Genomic DNA, 7,402 nt, shown 5'->3' with positions numbered 1-7,402 from the left:
AGTCTGTTTTCAGGAGTATACCTCTGTAGTAGAGCTTAAAGTCGGAGTGGTGATTCCTCCTGAAGTTCCTTTATTATACAGCGCTATTTTGGCTATCCCGGGTCTTTTGTTTTTCCATATAAAATTGATTATTATCTTTTCATGTTCAGTGAAGAATTGTGGGTAATGTTTTGAATCTATAGATTGCTTTTTAACGAGATTGCCATTTTTACTATGTTTATCCTACCCATGTAACAGCATCTGATATCTTTCCATTTTCTGTTATCTTGCTTGATTTCTTTCTTTAAAGACATAAATTTCTTGCTACATAGATCTTTCAGTTGTTTGTAAGCTTCACTCCAAGATACTTTATGTTATTTTTGGCTATTGTAAAGTGTAATTTTTCTGATTTCTTTCTCAGTCCCTTTGTCATCTGTATATAGTAGGGATACTGATTATTTTGAGTTTATGTTGTATCCTGCTAGTTTGCTGAATGTGTTTATCAGCTGTAGGAGTTACCTGGTAGAGTTTTTTGGGTTGCTTATGTAAATAATAATATCATCTGCAAAAAGAGAAAGTTTGATTTTTTTTCTATTCCAAATTTTATCGCCTTGATCTACATTTTTTTGGTCTTATTGCTTTAGCTAGAAATTCAAGTACAATATAGAAGAGATATGGAGAGAGAGAGTACAGGCTTGTCTTGTTATTTATTTTAGAGAAATTGCCTTAATTTTCTCTCCATTCAGTTTCATGCTGGCTGTTGGTATACTGTATGTTGCTTTTATTATGTTTAGTTATGTTCCTGTTATCCCTGATCTCTCCAAGACCTTTATCATGAAAGGGCGCTAAATTTTGTCAAAGGCTTTTTCATTATCTAGGGAGGTGGTCATGTGGTTTTTCTTTTTCAGTTTGTTTATATGATCGAAAACATTGATAGATTTTCTTATGTTAAACCATCCCTACATCCCAGGGATGAAACCCACTTGGTCATCCCTATGATCTTGGATTCTATTTGCCAGTATATAATTGAATATTTTTGCATCAATGTTCATGAGGGATAATCATCTGTAGTTTTCTTTCTTAGTTGTGTCTTTGTGTGGCTTGGCAATGAAGGTAATTTTGGCCTCGTAAATAGAATTTGGTAATGAACCCTCTGCTCCTATTATGTAGAACAATTTAGGAGTATTGTTATTAACTATTCTTTAAATTTCTGGTAGGTATCTGCACTGAAGATATCTGGCCCTGGGGTATTTTGGTTGGAAGGCTTTTGATGACTGCTTCTATTTCAATTAAGGTTTTATAGTTCTATTTCAATTGTTTGTCTGTTCTTGATTCAATTTTGGTAAGTGATAGTTATCCACAAATTTGTCTATTTCCTGTGAAATTTCAAATTTTATGTAATACAGTTTTTCAAAGTATGACCTGCAAATTTTTGGATTCCCTCAGCGTCTATTGTTATGTCCTCCTTTTTTGTTTCTAATTTGTTAAATTACATGTTCTCTGTTTTTTTTTTTTTCTTGTTAGTTTGGATAAAGGATTTTCTATCTTGTTGATTTCGTCAAAAAAACCCTACTCTTTGTTAAATTGATTTTTTTTTATTGTTTTCCTGGTTTCTACTAAATTGATTTCAGCCCTCAAATTGATTATTTTCTGGCATATAGTCCTCATGGTTGAGTGGGGGGAGTTTGATTCTTTTTGTTCTAATGTTTCCAGTTGTACTTTTAATCCTCTAATATGACTATCCTTAATATTTTCTTCATATGAGCACTTAGTGCAATGAATTTTCCATGAACACTGCCTTCACAAAGTGTCTCATAAGTTCAGGTATGTAGTGTCTTCATTCTTGTTGAATTCTAGGAAGTCTTTAATTTCTTCCTTTACTTCTTCTTTGATCCAGGAATTGGGCAATTGCTCACTGTTAAGTTTCCATGAGCTTGTAGGTTTTCTGCAATGTGTTGTTCAATTTCAACTTTAAAGCTTGGTGATCTCAAAGGTACAGGGGACTATTGACTATTCTATTTTTTTTTGTATCTGTTGTATATTGTTATGCTACCTAGTATGTAGTCAATTTTTTATTTTTATTCTTATTTTGTTATTTTTATTTTTTTACATATTGATTCCAGTTCCCTCTCTCTTCACCCTGCTTCTTTTCCTCACTCCCACCCCTCATATGCATTCCCAAAACCCTACACCCTCCATCCCCTTCCCCACTCCACATGTAGGGTGATGCCATCCAGGAGGGGTCATGTAAATCTGTCAAGTCACTTGTAGTAGGGACTAGGCCCTCCCTCCTGTCTGTACATTAAGGCAATATCCCTCCACGGGGGATGTGCCTGCCAAGTTTCTTGTGCAACAGGAATATATCCTGGTTCTACTAGATGAGGACCATTAGACTGCTCAGGCTTTCTAGCAGAGACACATATTTAGGGCATCTGAGTCATCCCATGCTGGATTACCATCATGGGATTAGAAGTCTGGGGGCCCATTATCTCTTCCTTGTTCATGTAAGCTGTCTCTATGTTTTTCTGCAGCCTGGTCTTGTCCTCCCTCTCTGCATCTGGATTCTAATTCTGTTCAGTGTTTAGTTGTGGGTGTTTGCTTCCTTTCTATCAGCTACTAGATGAGGGCTCCATGATGGTTGATGAGTTAGTCGTTGATCTCATTATCATGGTAGCCTTTCCACTACTGCTCAAATTGTTAGTTGGGGTGAGACTTGTTGGTTTCTGGACCTATATTGGCTCCCTCTTTTATGGTCTCTCTCTCTTTTCTCTCTTCTATATCTCCCTTGACTCAATATTCCTAGTCCCTCATGCTTTTCTCTCCTCCCTTTCTTTTTCTCCTAGTATCCTCTCCACTCACTGCCTTCCCCACTCCACATGTGCTCTGGAGAACTTGCTCCTCCCCCTTTCTGTGAGGAACCTTATAGGAATCTCTTAGAATACACTTTGTATCCTAGTTCCTTTGGCAGTGTGAATTATAGGCTGGTTATCATTTACTCTAGGTATAAAATCCATATGTGAGTGAGTACATACCGTGGTCCTCTTTTTGTTATTGGGTTACCTCATTCAGGATGGCTTCTTCAAGTTCCATCCACTTGACAACAAATTGCAAAATTCCATTGTTTTTTCTGCACTGTAGTAGTCCACTGTGCAGATGTGCCACATCTTCTTTATCCATTTTTAGTCTAGGAGCATCTAGTTTGCTTCCAATTTCTTGTTAGAACAAATAATACTGCAATGAACATAGTTGAACAGATGTCTTTTTTTCATAGGTATAAATCATTTACCTATATGCCTCAGAGGGGAATTGCTGGGTCCTCTGGTCACCTTATTCCCATTTCCTGAGAAACTGCCATACTGATATCCAAAATGGCTGTACAAGTTTGCACTGTACACCAGCACTGTAGGAGTGTTCCCCTTTCTCCACAGCCCCTCCAGCATAAGCTGTCATTGGTGTTTCTAATTTTAGCCATTCTGGCAGGAGTAAGATGGTATCTCAAAGTTGTTTTGGTTTGAATTTCCCTGATAGCTAAGGATGTTGAGCACTTTCTTAAGTGTCTTTCAGCTTTTTTGATTTCCTCTATTGAGAATTCTCTCTTCATTTATATACCCCATTTTTAATAGGGATATTTGGTGTTTTGTTGACTAATTTCTTGAGTTCTTTGTATATTTCAGAGATAAGCCCTCTCTCAGATGTAGGATTGGTGAAAATCTTTTCCCAGTCTGTGGGCTGCTCTTTGGTCTTGTCTACTGTGTCCTTTGCCTTAGAAGCTAATTAGTTTGAGGAGATACCATTCAATAATTTTCAATCTCAGTGTATGTGTACTGGACTTATGTTCAGGAAGCATTCTCTCATACCAAGCTGTTAAAATGTACATCTCACTTTCTCTTCTAAGAGGTTCAGAGTGGTTGATTTGATGTTGAGGCATTTGACCCATTCAGACTTGAGTTTTATGTGTGGTGATAGACCTGGATCTATCTGCAGTCTTCTACACATCATCATCCAGTTGTGCAAACACCATTTCTTGAGGATAGTTTCCTTCTCCCATTTTATACTTTTAGCTGTTTTGTCAAAAATGAGGTGTTCCTAAGTGTGTGGGTTATTATCAGGATTTTGGATTGGATTCTGTTGATCTACTTGTCTATTTTTATGCCAGTACCAGGCTGTTTTCAGGACTATAGCTCTGTAGTAGCGCTTAAAGTCTGAGTGGTGATTCCTCCTGAAGTTCCTTTATTGTACAGGGTTGTTTTGGCTATCCCGGGTCTTTTTTTTTTTTTCTTTTCATATAAAATAGATTAGTATCCTTTCATGGTCAGTGAAGAATTGTGCTGGAATTTTAATGGGGATTGTATTGAATCTATGGATTGCTTTTGGCAAGATTTCCATTTTTACTATGTTTATCCTACCTATTCAAGAGCATGGGAGATCTTTCCATTTTCTGGTATCTTTTTTAATTTCTTTCTTTAAAGACACAAAGTTCTTATTATATAAGTCTTTCACTTGTTTGGTAAGCGTTATCCCAAGATACTTACTGTTGTTTCTGGCTATTGTAAAGGGTGATGTTTTTCTGATTTCTTTCTCAGCCCCTTTATCATCTGAATAAAGTAGGGCTACTGAATTTTCTGAGTTTATCTTGTATCCTGCTAGTTTGCTGAATGTGTTTATCAGCTATAGGAGTGCCCTGTTCGAGTTTTTTGGTTGGCTTATGCAAACTATCATATCATCTGCAAATATAGACAGTTTGCCTATTCCTTTCTAATTTGTGTCCCATTGATCTCCTTTTGTTGTCTTATTGTTCTACCTAGAACCTCTAGTACAATATTGAAGAAATATGGAGAGAGAGGGCAGCCTTTTCTTGTTCCTGATTTTAGAAGACTCACATTAAAATTTTCTCCATTCAGTTTGATGTTGATTGTTGGTTTACTGTATATTGCTTTTATTATGTTTAGATATGTTCCTGTTGTCCTTGATCTCTCCAAGATATTTATCATGAAATGGTGTTGAATTTTCTCGAAGGCTTTTTTAGCATCTAGGTAGAGGATCATTTACTTTTTTCTTTTTCAGTTTGTTTATATGATGCATCACATTGATAGATTTTCCTGCACTTCAGGCATGAAGCCTTCTTGGTCATGCTGAATGATTTCTCTGATGTATTTTTGGATTCAGTTTGCCAGTATATAATTGAGGATTTTTGCATCAATGTTCATGATGGATATGCGTCTCTAGTTTTCTTTCTTAGTTGTGTTTTTGTGTGTTTCGGCTAGCACGGTCATTGCAGCCTCATAAAAAGAGTTGGTAATGAACTTTCTGCTTCTATTGTGTGGAACAATTTGAAGAGTATTGGTATTGACGCTTCAATGAATTTTTGGTAGACTTCTGCACTGGAGCCATCTGGCCCTTGGCTTTTTTTTTTTTTTTTTTTTTTTTTTGGAAGACTTTTGATAACTGCTTCTATTTTATTTGGTGTTATAGGTCTATTTATGTTTTTTCTCTGTTCTTGATTTAATTTTGGTAAGTGATAGTTATCTAGAAATTTCTCCATTTCCTTTGAATTTTCAAATTTTGGGGGGTACAGGTTTTCAAAATATGACCTGAAAATTTTCTGGACTTTCTCTGTGTCCATTAGTATGCCCCCCCATTTCCTTTCTGATTTTGTTAATTTGCATGTTCTCTCTCTCTGCATTTTCATTAGTTTGGATAAAGGTTTGTCTATCTTGTTGATTTTCTCAAAAAACCAACTCATTGTTGTATTGATTTTTTTTAATTGATTTCCTGGTTTCTACTTTATTTATTTCAGCCCTCAAATTGATTATTGTGTGGCATCTGCTCCTTTGGGGTGAGTTTGCTTCTTTTTCTTCTAAAGCTTTTAGATGTGTGGTTAATTCTCTAATGTTACTATTCTGTTTTCTTCATATGTGCACTTAGTGCAATGAACTTCTTTCATAGCACTGTTTTCAAGGTGTCCCATAAGTAAGGGTATGTTGTGTCCTCATTCTCATTGAATTTTAGTAAGTTTTTAATTTCTTTCTTTTTTTCTTCTTTGACCCAGGTATGGTGCAATTGCACATTGTTCAGTTTACATGAATTTGTAGGGTTTCTGTGATTTGCGTTGTTGTTGAATTCCAACTTTACAGTATGGTGGTCTGATAACATACTGGGCAGTATTCCCTTTGTGTGTGTGTGTGTGTGTGTGTGTGTGTGTGTGTGTGTGGTATCTGTTGAGGTTTGTTATGTCCCCTAGTATGTGTTCAATTTTAAAGAAAGTTCCATATGGAGCAGAGAAGAAAGTATATTCTTCAGTGTTTGGATGGAATGTTCTATAGATTTCTGTTAAGCCCAATTGAGACATATTTTCTGTAAGTAGTTTTGTTTCCTTGTTATGTTTCTGTCTTGTGGTGCTGCCTAGTGCTGATAGTGGGGTTTTGAAGTCTCCCACTATTAGTGTGTGATGTTTCATGTGAGCTATGAATTTTGTAGCATTTTCTTTTACGAATGTGGCAGCCTTTGAATGTACAGCATTGGTGTTTAGAATTTAGATTTTCTGGTGATGGAATTCTCCTCTAATGAATAAGAAATAACCTTTTTCATCTCTATTGACTGATTTTGGTTTGAGGTCTAACTTGTTAGATATTATCATAGCTACACCTGCTTTCTTTTTGGGTCCATTTGATTGGAGGATCATTTCTCAATCCTTTACCCTGGAGGCAATGTTCATCTGTGAAGCTTAGAAAAGTTTCTTTTATGCAGCAGAAGGACAGATTCTGTCTTCATATCCATTCTGTTAACCTGTGTCTTTTTATAGGCGAGTTAAGACCATTAATGTTGAGGGAAAGTAAGTACCATTGATTGTTTATTCTTGTTTGATTTAGATTTGTTTTTGAAAGTGGTATTTTAAATTTATTTGCCATACTTTTCCAATGGTTCTTTTGAAGTGGGATTATATATTGCCTATGTTTTATGTGTGTTGGGTTAAAAGTTTCCTTCCAGAACTTTATGTAAGGCTGGATATCTAGATACATATTGTGGAAACCTGGCTTTTTCATTGAACAATTTGTTTTTTCCATCTATAATGATTGAGGGTTTTGCTGGGTATAGTAGTCTGTGTTGCCATCCGTGATTCTTGAACCAGTAATTTCAGGTATATGGCAATATGCCCAGGTTGATTTTCCTGTTTAAAATGTAACTACAGAAAATTTAAAATTCTAGAAATCATGCCCTACTTCATTCCTATCAAACTGTTTTGCCAGTGTCAGACTTTGTGACTTACAACTAATGAGAAGAGTTCCTGGAACAAGGTTCTTTGAGAACACCGAATTTCCTCACCAGGAAATGGTGAACTCTATATATCTACATTGTGGAACATTGATATACCATATTTGTTAAGCATATCATGTTACCTACAATTCTTCTTCATGGAAATTAC

The sequence above is a fragment of the Phodopus roborovskii genome, unplaced genomic scaffold (assembly GCF_943737965.1).
Source record: "Phodopus roborovskii unplaced genomic scaffold, PHOROB, whole genome shotgun sequence".
NCBI lineage: Eukaryota > Metazoa > Chordata > Mammalia > Rodentia > Cricetidae > Phodopus > Phodopus roborovskii.
The sequence above is the reverse complement of the archived record's forward strand: the minus strand, read 5'-3'. Positions refer to the sequence as shown.